The sequence below is a fragment of the Lissotriton vulgaris genome, chromosome 10 (assembly GCF_964263255.1).
Source record: "Lissotriton vulgaris chromosome 10, aLisVul1.2, whole genome shotgun sequence".
Lineage (NCBI taxonomy): Eukaryota > Metazoa > Chordata > Amphibia > Caudata > Salamandridae > Lissotriton > Lissotriton vulgaris.
In genome coordinates this window covers 200,826,840-200,849,502 of record NC_141698.1, presented here as the reverse complement: position 1 = coordinate 200,849,502, position 22,663 = coordinate 200,826,840, and the positions used below count along the sequence as shown (strand labels likewise).

General features: G+C 45.4%; 1 protein-coding gene across 1 annotated transcript in view; it reads left to right on the top strand.

The window, feature by feature from the left end:
* DLEC1 (DLEC1 cilia and flagella associated protein) overlaps positions 1–22,663 on the top strand; it is a 712,951-nt gene that overhangs the window by 564,392 nt on the left and 125,896 nt on the right. The gene's annotated exons all lie outside the window — the stretch shown is intronic.

The following is a 22,663-nucleotide window of genomic DNA, read 5'->3' as shown; positions in this document are numbered from 1 at the left end:
ATTTTTGGGTGCTTATACTGGGCAGATGATTCCATGGACACCAGAGACTTAAGTGGCTAGGAGACAGCGTAAGTGAGTTCTATCTTCCTCTAAGCCCCAGCTCATGCTTGGGCTTCAGAGGCCATATGCCAGAATCTGGGGAACCCTGCTCTTCTTCCTCCAGTTAGTTTAATAATGTGTAAGACAGTACCTCCCAGGTGAGCAGCAGCGACGGTGCAGCACAAAGCATTAAACTATTTGCTTCTGGTCGCTGGCTGAAGCACAGTGCGACTGCCACCCACTCCTAATAGTTCTTTCTTCTAACCATATTCTTATGCCACTGTTATTTGAGATTTGGCCCATCAGGATATCAACTCTCAAGGAAAGATAGGCCACTTGTAAGGAGATGAGTGGCAGTGGGTCCTCTTCATGTTGTGATCCACTAAGTCTATGCATTTTGCCCTGAATTTGAAGAGCTAGCATTAGCATCTCCCAAAGTCTCTGCTGTTTAGGCCACCTGGCATATCGCTAAAGGAATTAATAAGACCAGTTTTTAAATATGTGTTGATAATATCACTATACTGATTGTTAGGTTCTCTTCTATCTTGCTGTTAGGCATGGGTTCGACTCAGAGAGCTTGGATTTACTAGTACCTTTAGTGAAGCCACATATTACTTGGGCCATAGCCTGGATACAATTCTCCCAAAAATGTAAATATCTCTGTGGCCTTTCCAGTTATTTGGTCAGATCACTATCTTATGCAGTTTAACTTCCATAAAAACAAATGTATAAAGTAATAACATAGGGGTCTCCTCTTGCAACCTGTTTGAATCAATTGCCACAGCTCTAAGCCCCACCTCCACTGCCTTTAAGATCCCTCCCACTAAGACCCTTCATGTCCATTGCTTTATTTATCACATCAACAACATTGGGTTGGGCTTCTCCAAGACTGCTAAGCAGTTGCCCCACATCAAAAACATCCAGGTTAAATAACCCAAGTGCTTCACTGGAAAATGACCCTGTCCTGTCACTTTCAGCGGTTTGACTGGAGTCAGTTAAAGATTTGCTAAAATCGCTTAAACGTATTGACTTCCCTGAAGTACCTGCTTGGTAGCTATGAAAATTGTCTACCTTTTTCGCATATCCAGTTCAACCTAATCATTGGACTGAAACTGCCCTCTTGGGCTACTGAGATGACACCTACAGAATGACTGACAAAGGAACTGCCTGCATACTGGTGATGGTGGACGTTTCTATGGCATTTTAATCTATAGATTATGATATAGTATTAGATATATTGGTATCACTAGTCTTGGCCGAAGCTAGGGCCCTTAGTGTCCAAAGCGGTATTCCTCTCTTGTGGTTTATATACGCCAAGCATTTTTAATGTAGACCTGAACCTACACTTACATCTTTGAGTGGCAGTCAGTATTAATGCAATATTATGCTGATGATACTCAGATGTATATTAATTTCCCCACATCTATCCTTTCGCTCTGAAACATCATGGAAATTTGGCCAGAGCACATCATCCGTTTGGAGAAGTGGAACATCTTGGGTGAGGTCTTTGACTGTATATGACCCTTGACTAACTGGTCAACTCATGGTTATCAGCTACTTCTAACAACTATTGAAGCCCAAGCGTATCTTGACCTACTTTTTAAATTGGGTGCAATCGATGGGAGCTGCACTGTATTCCTGCTTAGTTTACTGCAATGCACTGTAAGCTGATTTACATACCTAGCATTTACATGGCTGCAACAATTTACAGAATGCAGCAGTTTAATCCCTTTAAGGCCTCCACACAAGAGAGTATATCTTAGCTTAAAGAAGGGACTTTCATTGGCTACCGGGTAAAGAAAGGATCTTAGAGGCGGCCTAGTGTATACGTGCATCCACAATTTAGCCTCATGTCACATGTCAGACGTTTCCACCCCAACATATGTCCCAGGAACCTCAGAAGCTTACATCTTCATTCAGAGGTTAACCCCTGCTTTAAGATGTATGGAGGGGGGTCGATCCTTTTCTGTCGAGGGCCTTCCTTGCTGGAGCACACTACCTTTAGACATCAAGCAAGCCACGCCCCTTATGTCATTCAGGAAAAATCTTCAAGACCCATCTGTTCTGCTAGATACTGCCTTCCTTCTAGATGCCCCCCACCACAGATAGGCACCACAAATCACACCCACCCCCCCAAGGTATAGTGCGCATAGTACAAATGTCGTCAAGCCATGAAGACAGTTCTTGTACTATCTGTATGGACCTCTTACAGCAATACCCAAATATACAATCCATTATAATACCATTTAGAAACCTTATTGCCATTAATCGTTTAATGGAAATGGATCTTCCAAATGATTGCATTTAGGCAAAATAACATCTCTTTTGTGGCATAATTATACATGGTAAACTGTACATGCATACATGTTATCCTCTTCTTCGTTCTGTAGTTATCAGGAACATTGCAGAGAAAGTTTTCCTAACCTCTTATTGTGATGTGGTCTCATTCTTCTTTGACACAAATGAAGAAAATCCATCTAAAGTGTCTACTGAAACCTGTGTAGACCTGCAGTACATTGGCAAAGGAGGATAGATTATTATAATGGATATCTTTGTGAGCACATATTGCTGGAAAGTTCTGTTTCTGTCCCCCACACCAACTGTAAACGTTTTGAGAATGCAATGGGTTCCCGAGAAATGCCTTGAAAAGCATTTTACCTAAATAGTACACGTATTCTTATGGGGACATGATGCTTGCTGCTAGTATTCCCCCCCCCCCATTGTAATTCATATTTAGCAGAGAGTCGATCTAATGTGTTTACAATAGGCTCAAAAGAAATGTTAAGGATAATCCTGCGTAATTCCTGGCATTTTGCTTTAGGCTTGTAAAGCAAAATCCCACAAATTATACCATATGCCACTTTGCATAATTTCTACACTGTTCGAGTAAAATTGCTATCACAGGCGCTGGGGAACAACGCAAATGAACCAAGTTTGAGTGCTTGGTCACAGCATTTGTGTTGTTTGTACGACTTTTGTAGCAGAGAGTGCATCCTTGCATCCAAAATAGGCGCAAGAATGCATTTCCAGCTAAAATGTAGCTCTAAATACCAGATTTTTATGTCACATGATTTTTCAGACATTTCGCATATTTACACAAAAGTAAGTTCTGCGAATTTTGCACACCCCTTATTTTCAGTCACTCTAAAATAATCTTAATTTAATAAAGTCTAATCCACATAGGTCACACATGCGGCGGGTAATATTACATTTAAATATCTACACAAAAACAAAGTAAATATCTACCACTTTTTTTGTTGCAAGAGATCAATACCTTAGCACACCATGATTATCACTCCTACCAAAATTGCAAACATTCACAAAGCACCCATTAACTCAGTCTCCTTGCCATTTTCATTCCTTCTTTCTCGGCACAACTTGGACCTAGCCTTTTTCCCAAGGTCCATATGAATGAACTGACCCCAGCGTTGGAATGCGCCCCAGTCTGAAAGCCCACAACATCTCCACAGATATTTTGCTAGAAAACCACTCACTCTTGCTAATTACTAGCTACCCTTCATCATTCTGTCTGGTTTAACAATGAAACCAATTAATTACTACGGGATTATAGAACACAGTAGCTGTGGGCTAATTCTTCAGTCGATTAAAGATCTCTTATTCTCTTGAAAGCACGCCTGTTACAAGCTCCTCTCTATTAAACCAATGGCCTTTGGCCCTCTTCATAGAAGTTTCTCTTGCAAACTCCACCCGTTATCCTTAAATACTTACCCAACTCTCAAGGTCCTGGAAAAGACCCAGAATGGCAAAGACTAGTTTGCACCAGGGGTTTTACAAGAAAACGTGTTATATTTCCCTTAAAAAAGCACAGAGAGGCAACATAAATATCTCAAAATGCTCAAATGCACAACAGACGAATCAATCCGGACTCTTCAAAGATGTTACGTATGATCCTTTAATGGTTTCTTGGACCACATATGATACAACGGGAGCCTGACATGAAGTGACTTCCGCGGACTACGTTGTACCTTAGGAGTGTCACCTATCATAGTGAACACAAGAAATTAAATCTTGGATTGCACTTCAATTTTGCAGACTTAATACATCGTGTTTTGAGTAACTGTGGACTTTTGTGGAAAGTGGGAGACAAACTGAAGGTTCTCCATGATAATACTTGCAATCATGGAATGATTGTGTACCAACTTGAACTGTATGATTTAATGATCCTGGGACTTCAGTGACCATTATAAGATTGGAGGATTCTGACTACTGCCCTGAGGAAGCCCTATTCAAGGCGAAACGTGTTGGCTGCACTTTGGCTGTATTATTCCATAATCTTACGCCATATGTGGTCCAAGAATCCATTAAAGAATCATACTTAACATCACTAAGGCGTCCGGATTGATTCATTTGTTGTGCATATGTGCATTTTGAAATAATTATGTTGTGAGTGTAGTATAGTTGTGTGGTTTGTTGGCAGTGGACCAAGGAGGTGGGCAACTTTGATCTAAAAGTATATCTATGACCTGTGTATAGCTAGGTGGTGCGGATTTGAATTATCCCTTACTGCATTCTTTCCTGTAACTTGTTATATTTTTTTAAACTACATTTTGGCTTTGGGCACACACTGCTATCTCAGCTTGATTACTAGGTCTTGGGAAACATGAGCATTTCAATGATTTTATGTGCTTGAGGCAAAATATAATTTTTACTCTGGCATCGCTACTTCTCCAGCAAAAAAGTACCATTTCCACTTCCACCTCCTCATCATTGTCAGAATCTCTCTTCCACTCCTCATTAAAAGCAGCATCCACTCAATAGTGCCACAGCTCATCCACTCCTTTCATATGTTTGTTACTTACCAAAACATTGTAGGATTCTCACTCCTGACAACCAATCTGCAAATCAGCTTTCACTGCTCATATTGCACATACTTTGTGAAAAAGTTTTATTCCTGGAGATGAAACACTGAACAAGCGGTTTGTGATTTGCCCTAACTTTATAATCAACTCCCTGGTACAATTGAAAATGCACCATAGCCCAAAATCGATTAGCTCCTTTGATTTCTAACTGTGGACCCAAGGTATCCCTTATCAATTTCTTCTTCAGTGTCTTAGACATGTAAGTAATAACAATTTATCAATCTCCTTACTACTATTACCATGTCCATTATAAGCACCAAGCATCTATTAATATCCAATGTATGTTCTGCAGGTTCCTCCAAGTCCGTTCCTGTATGAGCCTAAAGGCCTCATGCTTGTTCACGACCTTATTGCCACAAAAGTGATCATTATTTGTTCTAACAAGCTTGCTTGGTACCGGTAGTTCTCTTAAACTTGTCAAGTAGTTATGTATAGTGATCCTTTGTTCTCATACTTCGAAATATCCTTTCCCATCACCTGTTTGGCCATTCCTCAGACTACGTCAGTTTTCTTAAAATCCCTAAACCCTCACACCCAAGATAATGGAACAGAGTGGCCTAGTGTCTATCTCACTAACTCTAACATGTAAACTTTGACCAAACATGAGGGCATGGACCCACTTTCTGACATGGTAGTAGTCAAATTGAGCAATATGTGAAGCCTCTGTCATATAGGATGCTCTTATTCAAGATGTTTGGTCATCACACACGGCTCCAAATAGTTACTTTTTTGACCCGTCCGCCTTAGGGTGGTCTTCCCCCAACTTTTTGCTTTCCTCCTCTATTTTTTCTGACCTCATTTCTGCTGGACTCTGAGCACTTTACCACTGTTAACCAGTACTAAAGTGCATGTTCTCCCTCCTCTAAGATGATAATATTGGCTCATACCAATTGGCATATTTAATTTACCTATAAGTCCCTAGTACAGTACCTTACATATGCCCAGGGCCTGAAAATTAAATGCTACAAGTGGGTCTGCAGGACTGATTCTGCCACCCAAATAAGTCGCTCTTTAAATAGGGCTCAGGCCCGTCATTGCTGAGCCTTTTTGTGCAGTTTAAACTGCGATTTCAAGCTGGCAAAAGTAACATTTTGCCAGGCGCAATCTAACCTCTTTAATACATATAAGTCACCCCTAGGAAAGACCCTGGACAGCCCTGAGGGCAAGGTCAATATATTTAAAAAGCAGGACATATACTTGTTAAGTTTTACATGTCCTGGTGCTGAAAAACTCTTTAAATTACTTTTTCACTACTGCAAGGCCTTTCTGATAGATACATCTGCCGTGTGGATTCCTCACCTTGTGAATATCCCCCTTGCGTCAGCAACATTCGGAAATGTTCTTCATAGCACGCCGACGTGGGCGACGTCACAGGAGCACGGCATCGCGCGCGACTCCGTCTGACGTCACCGACCCCATATCAGGCCCACGCCGGCGTGATGACGTCAGTTCCCTTTTTTCCGCGTCTCCGACGCTAACGGTTTTCGGGATCTTCAGCGATACCTAGTATCTTTCTGTTTAATAATTGTCACTGTTTCTCTCTTACGACTTGGTTCTTCTCCGGAGATGTCGTCGAGGAAAACAGGCTTTAAGCCATGTAGGTCTTGTGCCCGCATGATGTCCATCACTGACCCACATAAGGATTGTTTGTGGTGTCTTGGTTCGAGTCACGACGTCAAGAACTGCGATTCCTGTTTTAAAATGAATCCAAAGGCGCTTCGAGAGCGTGAAGCAAAATTGCTTTTGGCGAAAGTGAAACAGGACTCTGGGCGACATTCGAGATCGACGTCACGAAGATCGAAGTCGAAGCAAAGGTCTCGGTCGAAGTCGGGATCGGCGTCGAGATCCAGAGCGGGTTCGAGGTCTGGAGAGGAGTCGAGGTCTAAAGCGAAGTCAAGGTCCAGAGAAAGATCTAGGTCTAGATCTAAGTCGGCTTCCGGACATGCTTCGAGCTCCTCGAGGAGAAAGCATAAGAGGAGGAAGCACAGTTCGAAACATCATTCGTAGAAGGAATCCTCTGACTCGAAGAGAAGGTCTCACAAACATCGTAAAGACTTTGTCTCTCCTTCGCCTGCTTTGTCAAGAGAAGGTTCTCCGGCGCCGGAGCCGGAGCCGGACCCGGAGCCGGTTTCCTCGGAGCATGAAGAAGAAGAAGAGGTGACTCCTCAAGAACCGGCTTCAGCAGAGACTCCTGTGAACCCAGAAGGTCAGGGTGAGGATGTGTCGGGGCGGCCTCCATTGCAACATCCGGTAGGTCCGTACCCTTCCTTTCCTGGTCCTGGACAGGATCCCTCGCATTTTCTCAATGCAATGTTTGGAGTTTATTCTAGGGCAATGTACCCCACTGGAGCGCCTGGTGGCCCCCTGGGTCCATTATCGTACAATCTGGGTATTCCTCAGTCGTACGCCCCTGCTCCATTTATGCCTTTCTTGCCGGCGCCTCTTTCACCATGGCTCGGTACGGCTCCACCGAGGTCTTCGACTCCGCATGCGGCTTCGCCGACTCCGGATCGACCTCGCAGTCGAGATCGAGGTACCACACCTGTTCATGACTCTCGTCCTCCTGCTCCGGCTCCTCGATCGACGTCGGAACCGGCTCCGTCGGAGTCGTTACCGGATCCGTCGACTTCGATTCGTTTGGAGTGGTCGAGGCGAAGAGCTCAGCGTCTTCTCAAACAAAAGGATGATGAAAGTTCTGATGTGGAAGAAGGCGAGCTTCCTGATCATGATGATGATTTCGATGAGCTTCGGGATGCTAGTGGTCTGGAACTCTCTCCCGAGTGGGGTCTGCCTTCGACTTCTGATGCACCATCAAGGGACGTGGCTCCCTATCACGTGGTTATTAGGAAGGCTGCTGACCTTCTTAGCTTAAAGCTGCCCACAGTGGAGTACAAGCCCAACATCCTCACAGAAGTCTTGCATTCTCCTTCTTCGATTGTGGAGCCTACACTGCCATTTACTGATGCCTTGACGGATCCAATTAAGGAGATTTGGAAGAGGCCGTTGTCTGCTCCTGCAGTTTCAAGGGTTATTGCAAGGCGCTATAGGGTGGCTCCTGATGACCCTGCATTTCTTTCTACGCATCCATCTCCGGAAAGTCTTGTGGTTCAGGCGGCTTGCTCTAATAGGGCTGCAGGCTCTTTCCCTCAAGTGCCAGCTGACAAAGAGTCTAAGAAATTAGATCAGTCTGCGAAGAAGACTTTCTCTTCTGGGAGCATGGCTCTTAAGTCATCAAATGCTGCTTGCCTTTTAGGTAGATATGTGCACGTGCTGATGGACTCAGTGAAGCAATTGTCATCAAAACTTCCTGAGGAGGATAAGAAAAGCTTTAATGAAGTGGTCTCTGACACTCAGGCTGCGGCCCGCATGGTCATTCAAAGCGGCATGGACACTGTGGATTCTGTTGCTAGAATTATGGGCTCATCCATTGCGACCAGGAGAGCCGCATGGTTAAAGTCATCTGATTTCTCAGCGGATGTGCAGTCTACATTGCTGGACTTATGCTTTGAAGGAACTGGCCTTTTTGGTAAGAAGGCTGATGTGGCCTTGGAGAGGTTTAAGGACAGCCGTGCCACTGCAAGGTCTTTGGGTCTGCAGATGAGAGGGTCGACGACTAGAAAATTCAAGGGATTTGGTAAATCTTCTTTTCGTCCCTTCAAGCAGGGCCAACAACAACAACAGCAGCAGCAGCAGAACCCTCTATATAGGTCCTATAGAGGTAGACAGAGGGGTCGTGGACGTCAAGTCTCCTCTTCCTCCACTTCCTCCAATAATGCCCAACCCCCACCCGCATCAGCAAAGCAGCCCTAGATCCACCATTCTGGATCATGTAGGGCCAGTAGGGGGTCGGCTTACTCACTTTCTACGAGATTGGGAATCGGTTACATCAGATCTTTGGGTTCTCAATCTCGTAGAGAATGGGTATGCACTTCCTTTTCAGGAGTTCCCTCCCAATTACCCTCCTTGCCAAGGTTATTGTTCGGAGGACCACCTGCTTCTCCTGCAGGAGGAAGTCCTGGCACTGTTTCGAAAGGGTGCAATAGAGGTGGTTCCAGAGCAGGAGAGGGGTCAAGGGTGCTACTCCCGGTATTTCTTGATTCCCAAGAAGGATGGCAGGCTTCGGCCGATCCTGGATCTCAGGATTTTGAACCTCTATCTCAAACAGGAGAAGTTCAAAATGCTCACCCTTGCTCAGGTTCTTCTGGCGCTGATGGAAGAAGACTGGATGGTGTCGATCGACTTGCAGGATGCCTATTTTCACATCCCAATCCTGAAGTCGCACAGGAAGTATCTCCGTTTTACGGTGGGATCGCAGCACTACCAGTTTGCGGTCCTCCCGTTTGGACTTACTACTGCGCCTCGAGTTTTCACCAAGGTGATGGCAGTGGTGGCTGCGCATCTCAGAAGGTCCGGGATTCCTGTATTCCCTTATCTAGACGACTGGCTGATCAAAGCAGAGTCGCCGGAGATGGTGCTCCATCATCTGCAGGAGACAACTCAGTTGTTACACAGGTTGGGTTTTTCGATAAACGTACCCAAATCTCACCTGGTGCCCTCCCAGCGCAACCTGTTCATAGGTGCGGTACTGGACACTTCTGTATGTCGTGCATTCCCTCCACCTCAAAGGATTCACGACATTCAGGAAATGATTCCTTTATTCTACAATGGAGCGGTTGTTCCAGTCCTGAAGGTTCTTCGCCTGCTCGGTCTGATGGCTTCTTGCATTCTGTTGGTCAGTCATGCACGCTGGCACATGAGGGCGCTCCAGTGGTGCCTCCGCAGGCAGTGGTATCAGCACAACGGAGATCTCAGGGAGTCAGTGAAGATCTCCAGGGAAGCTGCAGCGGATCTGTCTTGGTGGGGCGTGGAAGGCAATCTGTCGCAAGGAAAGCCTTTTCAACTGCCTCCATCAGTGGCCACAGTGATAACGGATGCATCCACTCTCGGGTGGGGTGCTCATCTGGGAGACCTGGAGGTCAAAGGTCTTTGGTCTCCGGAAGAAAGGTTGTTTCACATCAACCTTCTGGAATTGAGGGCGATACGTTTGGCGCTCAAGGCCTTCCTCCCTTCCCTTCGCGGTCGTTCGGTTCAGGTCCTAACGGACACGACTGCGATGTGGTACATCAACAAGCAGGGAGGAGTAGGGTCGCAGTGTCTCTGCAGAGAGGCTCTGCGTCTCTGGTCCTGGGTTCAGGACCATCAGATTTGTCTGGTGGCAAATCATCTGGCCGGAGTTCTGAACGTGCGTGCAGACAGTCTCAGTCGGCAGTTCTCTGCCGACCACGAGTGGAGGCTTCACCCGGAGGTTGTTCACGACATCTTTCAGATGTGGGGGACTCCTCGGGTGGATCTATTTGCCACTCACGAGAATGCTCACTGCCCTTCATTCTGCAGTCTCCAGTATCCGATGCAAGGAGCATTGGGGGACGCGTTTCAGTTGAGTTGGGGAGATCGACTCCTTTACGCGTTTCCTCCCATACCTTTGATTCCTCGGGTTCTGAGGAAGATTCGTCAAGACCGGGCCCAAGTCATATTGGTTGCTCCGGATTGGCCAAGAAGGGTGTGGTATTCGGACCTACTCCACCTATCCTCTCACACGCCGCTCCGTCTCCCTCACAGGGCAGACCTCCTCTCTCAGATGGAGGGGCAGGTTCTACACCCCCACCTCCAGACATTACACCTTCATGCCTGGAGATTGAACGGGGCAACTTGAGTTCTTTTTCTCTCCCTCACGAGGTGGTGGATGTCATTCTCTCTGCCAGGCGTGACACCACTAAGTCCATTTACTCCTATAGGTGGACAAAATTTGTTTCTTGGTGCAGGGAGAGGGATATTGACCCTTTGAAGGCTCATTTGTCTAATATTTTACAATTTGCCCTTTATCTGGCACAGCAAGGTTTGGCTGTGGCCACGGTCAAGGGTTATCTTTCGGCCTTATCGGCGTTTCTATGTTTGCCGGATCAGCCTTCTCTCTTTAAATCTCCGGTGGTTTTGAGATTCTTGAGGGGTCTCATGAATTTGTTTCCTCCTACTCCTTTTATTGTTCCTCATTGGGATTTGAATCTTGTGCTGACCTTTTTAATGGGTTCTCCCTTCGAACCCTTGCACAAGTGTCCATTGAGGCTTCTCTCTTTTAAAACTATCTTCCTCGTTGCAATCACCTCGGCAAGGAGGGTAAGTGAGCTTCAAGCTCTAAGTTCCAAACCCCCATTCCTGACCATTCATGCTGAAAGGATGGTTCTTAGGACCAGGGCTGCTTTTCTGCCTAAGGTGGTGACTCCTTTCCATCTTGGGCAGTCCATTACCCTTCCTACCTTCTATCCTCCCCCTCACCCGTCTAAGGAGGAAGAGAGGCTGCATCGCCTGGACCCTAAGAGGGCGGTGTCTTTCTATCTGGACAGGACTAAGGACTTCCGGATGGACGACCAGCTGTTTGTTGGCTTTGCTGGCTGCAAGAAGGGCAGCGCGGTGCACAAGCGCACTCTTTCCAGGTGGATAATCCTGTGCATCAAGATCTGCTACTCCCTTGCGGGTAAGGACCCTCCTGAGGGTATTAGAGCTCATTGAACTAGAGCAAAGTCTGCAACATCTGCTTTGTCTAGGGGTGTACCTGTTGAGGATATTTCCAGGGCCGCGACTTGGGCCTCCCTCCACACTTTCGCGAAGCATTACTGCTTGGATACCGAGGTGAGGAGGGATGGCCACTTCGCGCGCTCTGTCCTCCAAGACTTCCTGGTGTAGCAGAGTGGACACCCTCCTCCGGGAGTGGGGACTGCTGTGGGAATCTATTCACAAGGTGAGGAATCCACACGGCAGATGTATCTATCAGAAGAACAAGTTACTTACCTTCGGTAACGCTTTTTCTGGTAGATACTATATCTGCCTGTGGATTCCTCACTGACCCACCCGCCTCCCCGTTGTCCACTCTGCTATACCTGGTCTTTCTGTATATATGGTTATAATACTATTGTATTGATTTAGTTCTATATGTACTGTGTACATTGTATATTTGCATGTTTGCTATCGTTGGTCCGTCTGTGTGCCTCGAAGGCACGGAAAAAAGGGCGGAACTGACGTCATCACGCCGGCGTGGGCCTGATATGGGGTCGGTGACGTCAGACGGAGTCGCGCGCGATGCCGTGCTCCTGTGACGTCGCCCACGTCGGCGTGCTACGAAGAAAATTTCCGAACGTTGCTGACGCAAGGGGGATATTCACAAGGTGAGGAATCCACAGGCAGATATAGTATCTACCAGAAAAAGCGTTACCGAAGGTAAGTAACTTGTTCAGCTCTCCCATAGGATAACTTTGGAGCTGCCTTGGTGTCTCTAGAATCACAATTTAAAAATCCAAACTTATGGTGACGTTTTGATTTTAAATTGCAATTCTGACAATGGCACTTTAGAAAGTTACCATTTTCTTCTTCCCTTAGTTTTTTTTGGTGCCTGCAGCCTGTCTCGGGTCACATGACTGGGTGTAGTTGGTAGTTGGGCTTTGCGTATTCCTTCTAGACAGCCACACGCAATGGGAGCTTAAGTGTAACTGAGTGGGCCATCACTGGCAGGATAAGAGGGAGATGCTGGGCCCAGCCTGACCTACACCTGTATAGGCTGTGTACTGTCTCCACACAAAGGGCTGCATAGCCCCTATAGTTAGTCTTGAAGACAGAGCAGGGAAGGTAGGGCATCTGTCCACTTCAAATGCATGCCTGTAGAAACCTCTCCTCACTTCAAAGGCACAGCTGTGTATTAACACCTTGGCTGCTAGGCGATTTCCCCCTCCTGTGCTGGACATTGATATAGTACACTATTCATGACGAGCTCAGCTCGTCATCAGCACACGACACCCGTGGGTGATGACGAGCTGAGCTCGTCATCAGCATCGAAAGGGTTAAAGAAAGACCCCAGACACCACCACTTCTGTACACTTCTAGACCTGTGGATACTTTGCCTGGAAGAAGGACTGCTGTTCTGTTGAAGGACTACCACTCTGCTAAACTGCTGCTCTAAAGGCACTGCTGCCCTCCTGTGCTGACCTGCTGCCTTCTTGCCTGGGTGAGTACGACTGGACCTGCATCTCTTGAACCCAGAACCTAGAATGACTATCAGGGCTAGTTAGCTGGCCTCCTAAATTGAGCCTCAAGGACATAACAGGCTTCCAAACAACCTTGCACCTGGACTCTGCCATCTGTGAGTCTACCTTGCCAAGTGGTGCCACTGATAGAGCGCGCAGGTCACCCGACCAAGCACAATGCACAGTTGGGCCCATAAAAATAATTTACGTATATACTTTATATGTATTTGATCAGTTAACCTACACACTGCTATCAGTAATTCAGTTTTACTTCTTTCTACTTCTGTGTACCTGACTCACCAATCCTTGTAACAGGTACCTAAGATCACAATGGATCAGGAGCTAGCTGTGGGATTAAGTAGACAGCACCAAAATACCATGCAACATTGAAATAACGGTGTGTACTTTATAATAACCACAGACGCAAGAAGTTTTAAACACCTTTATCTAATTATCTTCATCATCTAATGCCATGAGCCACAAATTTACACAGATCAAACTGTCAATAACTAGAATTAAAAAGATGGTATAGCTATGATTGAGAGTAAGAAACATTTAGAAATCGGAAAAATAAAAGGGAAGGGAAAAAAATACGGAACACGCTATTTTGATCAGCAGACTTTCACAACTTCACTAAAGGCGGGTAAAGAAAAGGGAACATACTAATCAAAGCAGACTTTCGGGTTTCACTAACGGTTTATAAGAAACGAAACTTATGCAATTTGATTTATCCAGATGTGCTTATTCTCTAAAGGGAGGGTAAGAATGGAACATACTATATGTGTGAACGATTCAATATTTGACCAAGGGTAGGAAGAGAATGGAACATGCTAATAGACAATGTTTGCACGAAAACCTTATTTATAGGTAACAGGGAAAGGACATGGGCAATTTAGTTTTATTCGGGAGGGATAAGAGAGAGAAGTTTAGATAGACAAACACCCACACTTAGTTATATTTACCTAGGATAAGTTGAAGACTAACCCTGGCCACGGGTCAGTTGGGAAAGGTGGGAAAGGACCCTCAAGGACTTAGGTTGCCAGTAGGCGAGCAGGTACAGCTCATGGACAGTCAGGACAGGATAACCCCAGGATTTGGATCAGGACCGGGCTCACCAAAGGGCACGACCAACACCTGCAGCTTCGGATGCAACGCCTGCGCTACCCCCTCTCTGCAAGGAATCTGCCAATAACCCCCATTGGGTTCTCGAATCTCCCAGCAAAGTGCTTCGACAGCACTTAAGGTCTTCCAAACCCCAACTGAGTCTGTGGAAATACGGACAGAGTGCTCCGCAGCTCTCTGTATCGTTCACCTATAGAGTTCGTTGGGTCAGTGACAGGTCAGCTATTCGGACAAGTCGGACAATTTCTCTAGCTAAACCTAGGCTAATTATACTATTTTCGGGTCATTGTACCACCCACAAATGTTGCAAGTGAAAGGTTCCCTAAATTCTGATTGGGCAAAGGAGGAGGTTAGGTCATCGTACCTCCTAAAATTTAGACTTTCTCAGGCTTAATATTCATTTTCGTACCCACCCCTTAAATTCTAGCTTCCCATGGCGTATGGTTTACAAAGAACAATGGGGTACACAGTAGGTTTTATACAAATGTTGCGAGTGCAGGTACAGTTCAGCTTCTTCCTGCTGGGTTACAGGTCGGTTCCCAGGAGCATCTTGGCTTCGGCTGCCAGCTGGCTGGGTTCCACTGCTGCATGACTTTCTTTTCCCCCATCACATGACTTGGACCATAGGAGCTTCAAATATGGAGTAGCAAGCGCCTCTCAGGCCCACGAAGTATGATACATGAAAAGTAAGCGAAAACAATTTAGAATAGAAACACAGGAAAAAGTGAATACACTGTATACCGTGAATGGCTATACTACACCCCTTACTTTATAATAACTATAGCATTAGGAGTTAGGCTCAACAGACAGCTTTGCAAAAGCGGCAATGCAAGCACGGAGCATGTGAGAAAACAAAGCGGCCATTTTAGCAGTACTGCGCATGAGCAACAAGTTCCCTCCAGAACTGCGAGTGCGTCACATCACATGGGTATGACTGACACATGCGCAGACTAAATTCCCCCAAAGCAGCGACCATTTTAAAGGCAAGCGTTATTACTGTTTAGTAAACACATAGGCAAGCTTCTCTGGGACATCCCCGTGTAGTGTAAATGTGCAATATTAGTAAGACAAACAAGTTGAATTAATTTATTACCATTATTTGAGGTTCTTGATACAAGCAAGTCGCTGAACGTGCAAATACTTGCTCCATCACCACTCCAGGCCATGACCCTTGGAAGTTGGCCTAAAGTGCTTGCCAGTGAAACTGACAAATCTTCTCTGCTGCGCGATGTATCCCCAAGCAGAACTGAGGCATCGCCTCTGCTGAGCTGTGTATCCCCAAGCCAAACAGATGCATCGCCGCTATTGTATGGATTGGATCCGTCGCAAAGACCTACATTGCCTCTGCAGTCCTCGGAACCAACGCATCACCCCGACATTGCAGCGCATCTATCGCCCTGGCCCTCGCACCTCTCATCAACGGCAGTCATCATCCAGCGCCAGACTCCCCATCCCAGCTCCGCGGAACCAAATCGCCGTTTGGTACTTAATGCCCAATGCTGGACTTTGCATCACAAGCCCTGTCGACAGGATCCTCAGTGATGATGTCACAGGGCCTTGCACCGCAGCCTCACCCCATCTCAGAACTGACACATCGCTTCGGCTGCGTGGCGCATCTTAGACGCAACGCCATGCAACGCTCCGCATCGAGGATTTAAGGTACTCTGTTCAGCTGGCCTAATAAGGTCCAGCTCGCACTACATCACGGTCAACCTGAACTTGTGACTTTGTCCCTGTCCGGTGCAACCAGATATCCCCAGTTGGCGCTTTATGCTTTTTGGCGCTCTTTTCAATAAAAACCTTTTTTTTTTTAAATCTCCAGTTTTACTAATTGGATTTTTGTTGTTATAGTCTTGTTTTATTTATTACAAATTACTCTATTTTTATAAATCTTTTGTGGACTCTTTTGTGGTGTGTTTTCACTGTTTTACTGTTTGAAGTGTTGCACAGTACTTTACACATGCCTCTGACTGCTCTATGCCAGGCTACCAAGGGGTGAGCACAGGGTAATTTGGGGTTGGCTTGTGCCTTACCCTGACAAGGATTGTGGTTGCTGCTTGACCAGGGCCAACACTCCAGTCAGGCGCGGACTGGCTGTTGTGGGCACCGGGCAATCCCCCGGTGCGCCGCAAGGGTGGGGGCCGGTTTTGGGCCCAGGGCTGTTTTTGCAGCATTACTGCAAAAGCGGCCCTGTAATAAAATCGTCCGAAAACCGGCCCCGCCAAAAAGGCTCGGTCGCACCCCCAGGGGGCCGGCCGAGCACTTTGCCAGGGCCGGTTTTGGTTCTCAGTCCGGCCCTGACTCCAGTCAACCAACAACCCAATCTCTTACATATATCAAGTAAATACAGTAATCATTGTTGAATGTGTGGTATATATAAGAAATAAAGCTAATCAAAATGAAGAGTATTGTCACCATTATGAACATCTTCCTTCAGCCACATTTGAAATAAAACAATACGTTTGTACCACCATTGCAGTCACTGCTATCGTACATGCCTCAGTTGGCACAATGAGTTCAGTAGAAACATTGAAGGCACTGTTCATTCTAGTTATGAATATTTGTGCTGTGTTGAATATGCATGGGCGGGAGACCCTCTGGTGCAGTACCCGATAGTGGTTTCTTGTAGTGGCTTCTGTATTCTGGAATAATTTATCAGGTTGCTTTTGAGTTCTTATGATTGGTTATATCTTTGTGGTATGTACATGTATGAGGACAGGAAGGGAGATATAGCCAACTGTAATCCTTCTACCTTCCCTATCTGTGTGATATATTTGTACTGTGTTCTCAAAGAGACCCCCCACAGCAGAACACGTACCTTCAAACTGTAGGGCCCTCACGGAATAACAACAAGCTCAATACTTGTGCACTTACAAAGTAGCCTTGCACAACCTTACTGCCAGAAGGCAGTGATAGCAATATGACTGCCAGTACAAAAGCCTGAGGATGCGTTCACATCCTTATGTCTGTCCACCTCGGTCCTGGGCAGTCTCCAAATGGCGACAGCAATTTGTTCACCCAAGCAATTATATGTCATAAGCTGGAGGGCTGGAGGGCACAGAGTATGGGAGCAATTATAAGTTGTTCAGTCAATATCCCTGAGTGGGGTACCGCTCCCTCTCAATCATGACTGCCCCGGTGTGCCTGCATATGGGATTACCCTATAGAGGAACACTGGGCCCGATTTTACCAGGTACAGAAACACACCCAGTAAAATCACTTGGGGACTTTGCAGGGATTGTGGCCATAAGCGCAGACCAACCCCCCACCGCACACACTCCTACAGGACAGTGAACTGTGCAGCACTCCCCTACCCGATGACCCACAGCCTGCTCTGCCCCAGACACACTCCCCACACTCACACTGCATAGGCCTCCTGTTCCCATTTACAACCAGGTGAGACCTTGTGGTAAATAGTAGCCGAATTGTTCCTAGAATTATGGATAACCATGCACAAAAGGACCCAGTACATCTGGTTTCACATGCTTGTTCCCCCTTCCTGGGGCAAAATCTCATAATTGTGTAGTGCAGGTGTTCGATGTACTTGGTAATTAGTGATTGCATATCCAGTAATCTCTGCATCCTAGCACTATACACTCTTTCAACACACCTTTGTCACAGGTAAGTATAGTGCTGGTCGTAAGAGGTGTCCCCATGATGCTTGAAGTTTACAGTCCACAATGGTATGTAACACATTAAATTGTAAGCAAGTAGTAAGTTAACTCTAGGAGCTTTTGCCACATCAACACAGTTCAAATAAAAATACCTACACACAGAATGCAGTAGATAAGATTGTTCAGGCAAGGTGAGGAATAGTAGCAGTAGAGGTAGTGCTGCCCAAGAAGATCGATGGAAACATATGATGGTTCTCTGGGCGGAAATGGTTAATCACCAGAAGTCACTTTGCACTCTATGAAGAAAGCAAATGCACAGACATATGGAAAGATCCAACATCCCAGTATAGCAACTTTGTGGGTCAGATCCCGCTGTCTGAGGTCTTCACTCTCTAAGTTAGTAACCATGCCAATCATGGGAAGCTGCACTTACCACAGAATGAATATGCTTACTAACCATACATCTTAACTACTAACTATTCTGGTATTGCCATAAAATATATATTTTTTTTTTTTTACACAAATGGGTTTCTCCTTAGAACACAATTTTACCTTAGAACTCAAAGTCAACGTCAAAGTCAAAACCACTTTATTCGGCCAACAAAAGCCATAAAAGTACACAACAAACAACAATTTTCATACGAAAAACACATAAAGTTATTTTAAAACATTTAGGGTTCAATAAAATATGCCACATACAAACAGTGAATCAAGGGGATCACTCATAATTCATAGATCAGGTAACAAATACGTCTATCAATCTTTTCCTCTATAACCTAATCATAAATATATATGAAAACATTTCATAAAAGAAACGATTATATCAATGTTTAAAATCGATCAATGTTATGTTATGTTATAAAGAATTTCTACAGCGCGTGTACACAGGATGGTTTCATGGCGCTAGCTCTAGGGTGTGTCGAACCAGGGCGAGTTTACTCATGCGCTTGCCCAAACAGCCAGGTCTTGAGCATTTTTTTGAAGCTCAAGAAGTTGTTACAAGACCAGATCTCCAGTGGAAAGGAGTTCCACAATGTGGGAGCCAAGGAGGCAAACCTACATCCTCCCTGGCGTTTTAACTTGAAGGCAGGGTGTTTAACAGCTGAAGGTGGGCTGAGCGCAGGTTGCAGGAGGGGGTATACCTAGATAACAGGAAGTTGATGAATTTAGGGATCCGGCAGTATAGAGACTTAAAAATTAAGCAACCCGTTTTGAATGCCATTGGTGGAACTCTGATAGTTAGCCCCAGTTTACCTTACTGACTAGTTGCCGGGGCTGGTTCTTGACGCCGTGCTGGTGCCCGGAGATTCCTGTTTGCCGTTATTGCCGGGGGCTGCCGGAAGGGGACTACACTACCCAGCAGCCCACGCGGAAAACCTCGCCGGACATCGCGAGAGCACCAGGAGGTGCTCAAAAGGGCTCCCGCAGTGCGGTAGACCGTGATTTCGAGCCGTCGGTGGAACTCTGATAGTTAGCCCCAGCTTACCTTCCTGACCAGTTGCCGGGGCTGGTTCTTGACGCCGTGCTGGTGCCCGGAGATTCCTGTTTGCCGTTATTGCCGGGGGCTGCCGGAAGGAGACTACACTACCCAGCAGCCCACGCGGAAACCTCGCCGGACATAGCGAGAGCACCAGGAGGTGCACAAAAGGGCTACAGGGCCAAGGGCGGGCCCGTACGCGCCGGTCTTAGGCCGGAAGAGGACAGGCTGGGCCATCCCTCCAACGTTTAGAAACGGGACAAATACTGAACAACAAATAAGGTACTGTAATTTTGCCGCGACTTGGAAACTTATTGGCACGTGGACTCCTGTTATTCTACAATAACGTGTTGAAGCACTTAAGAGCCTTTAGGCTGCTAGTCATACTGGACATTGCTAATTTGCACTTTGTATTGCACGGAGGTACTTAAGAGTCCTCAGGCTGCTAGTCAAATTGGACATTGCTAATTTGCACTTTGCTTTTTGAACACGCTAGGCTCTTTCTTAGTTTTTATATAAAATTTAACTGATATGTTTTAATAATACTGGCTTTTTAATGGGACCTGTACTTCCAGTTTAGGAAGTATTTTTCCTTTAGGGACACTTGGCAGTAATAGGACTATAAGGGGCTATATTGTGTTGAGCTAACTTTCCGTGAACTACACCCTTTAGCAGTAAGACAAATATGAGAAAAAGAAAGCAAATAGCCAGCCATATATCTAAAGTCCCTAGTAAACATATGAAAGTCAACATGTCTCTATTGAACTATCTAACAGGGGCAGTGGGAGATATTGAGAGACAAATCATTTCTGTGGAGGAAAACATAAATAATGATTCTGTCATCTCGCCCCCACAACAACAACAGGTCACAGTGAATAAAAAGACATGTGAAGCAAGCCTTATAGAAACAGAGAGGATAGAGATATCAGACTCAAATAGCCATGCCGAAATTAATAATGGGTGCGTTCAGGAAATCGATGATGACATTTTAGCTGATAATGCGGAAACAGAACAGGTAATCCTAGAGAAAAAAGGCTGTAATTCGCCTAAAGGAAGGGCAGTAAACATCAACTCTGGGGTTCCTGTTCTAATCCATCCCACTCCAACTAGCACCTCAAATCCCACTACCATCCAGTCTAAAAGGTCGTATGCAAAAATATGTGGGGGCAGGAACAAAACACAGAGGGATCCGGATACACTAAATGGGGGAAGTATAGCAACTATAGTCCCCAGTGACGCAGCAGAGATACTTCTAGCCATAAAAACCCTTGAAGTATCTATGTTGGACTCAATCAACTCTATTAGATCTAGGCTGGACAAGATAGAAATCAATGTAGGGAAACTTCTTGGGGACCACCAGAAGAACGCAATAGGGATTGGCGCATTAAAACAGAAACCTCTGGGAACTATGGGGCAACCGGAAAGGCATACTATTATTGACACGATTAGCTTGAGGAACAAGAAAACCGCTGAAGCTGATATACGGGGTGTGTGTTATGACCAATGTATAACTACTTCTTCCCCTTGTGTGAATACCCCCCCACCAGTAGTAGAAAGATTTCAACATAAAATCTCAGGTGGGGAGGGCCAGAAATCGGGGGCTCAACAAAGGGTAGGAACAAATGTCAGTAGAGGGGGGAAAAAGGTGAACGATGAGTCTGATAAAATACAAACACCGAATCTTCCCCCAGCGGCAACACCTTACACAATTATCTTAGCTGATGTCCCCAAACTGCCCCTAGACACTGAAGAAGGCTGGTCCGCACTGAGAAATAAAACAATTAACTGGTTGGGTAAAAGGACAGATCTAACAAATGACCTCTTCAAAGAATTTAAGATGGTGAGGAGGGTAGCATGGGTTGGCAAATGTGATAAAACCTACGAAGGGGACTGTATAGTGCAATCGCTGGGTGCACAGGCCTTAGTTAGGGAAGTCCTAACAAGACTATATAGGTCAAATTTCTTTGATAGCAACATTCTAGTGCCACCCCTGGGGTTTTTTCTACCGGACCCATAATTTTAACACCCTGGCTAATGATGATAGGTTAGATGGGAAACAGGGAGGAACAGCATACCCTGTATCTGTGTCAAATAGATTCGGCCCCCTTGGTTCCCTGGATGGGATTGATTGACATCTAACCATAAGGAGTAGCAGCCCCTCTGGACTCTTATTGAAATCCGCTAATCCTGCTATTAAGACTGCGCGGAAAATTGATTTGGTGGTAGAAATAGAAAGTACTCCAGTTAACATTAGTGGTGCCCAGTCCCTAGAAGAAAATCTAGTAGGGTTATGTAGAATCTTGTTCTGGAACGTGGCGGGCTTAAATAACAAGACGAATGATCAGGCTTGGTTAACTTTTATTGGTAACTATGATGTCCTCTGCCTACAACAAACTTGGACGTTAGAAAGTTTACACATAAATGGATTTAAGACATACCATACACCAGCAATTCAATCTTCTAGTGGTAGGTTGAAAGGTGGTTTATGTGTATACATTTCGAATAGGTTGGCCACTCATAAGAGTGCCTTGGTTAGTTCCGAAATTTTTTATCAAACGGTCCTCATTCAGCTGGATATTAATAAGGCATTGTTTCTTGTACATTTCTATAATAACTTTGAATTAAATCACTTAGGTTCTGTTTTAGGAAAGCTGTGTCACGACATTGCCAAATCTGAACTAAATGTTAACGTTGAAACCATTCCCATTTGGGGAGGTGATTTTAACACGAGCTTGTGTCCGTTGGCGGGTGGTGGAAAGTGTGGCTTAACTTTGGACAACTTCGATCCTTCCTTTCATTTTATACACACTACAAAAGGCGATCAGCTAAACGAGGTCATGTTTAAACATGACCTGGGATTTTTTAACTGTATATGCGTGCCCATGGTTGAGTTTGACTACACATTTATAGGGAGAGGAGCGTAGTCATTAATTGATTTCATTACTATCCCAAATCGCTATGCGAGCCATGTGAAGGCCTTTTTTACTCATCAAAACGTTATGAGCGACCACCGGCCAATTAGTGTGAATATAAAAACACAAAGTGGGGAACGTAGTAACACCGCTAAGAAGATAGCATGGGTGCGTGACATAACGCTAGGGAAAAAAATGGTTATGCTATCCATTGGGGAAGCAGGGATAGCTTAAAACTAAGTAATGAATTAATAGCTAAAGCATTGGACCCAATACTAAAATGCCTTAGCGATAGTCCAACCCACGAAGAAGTCTTAACTGCCTTTAAAAATATTACCGAGGTGGTTAGAACGTTTCTGTTTAAATTTTCAAAGGGCACTCGTAACACAAAAAAAGGATGGTTCGATAAAAATTGCACCAGTAGCTACGGCAGGTTAAAGACGGCACTACACAGTGAGGTTAGAGATATACCTACGATAAGGGAGTGTAGAAAATCGTATCAGGAAACCCGAAAAAATAGGCTATTGGAGCTAAAGGAAAAAGCCTG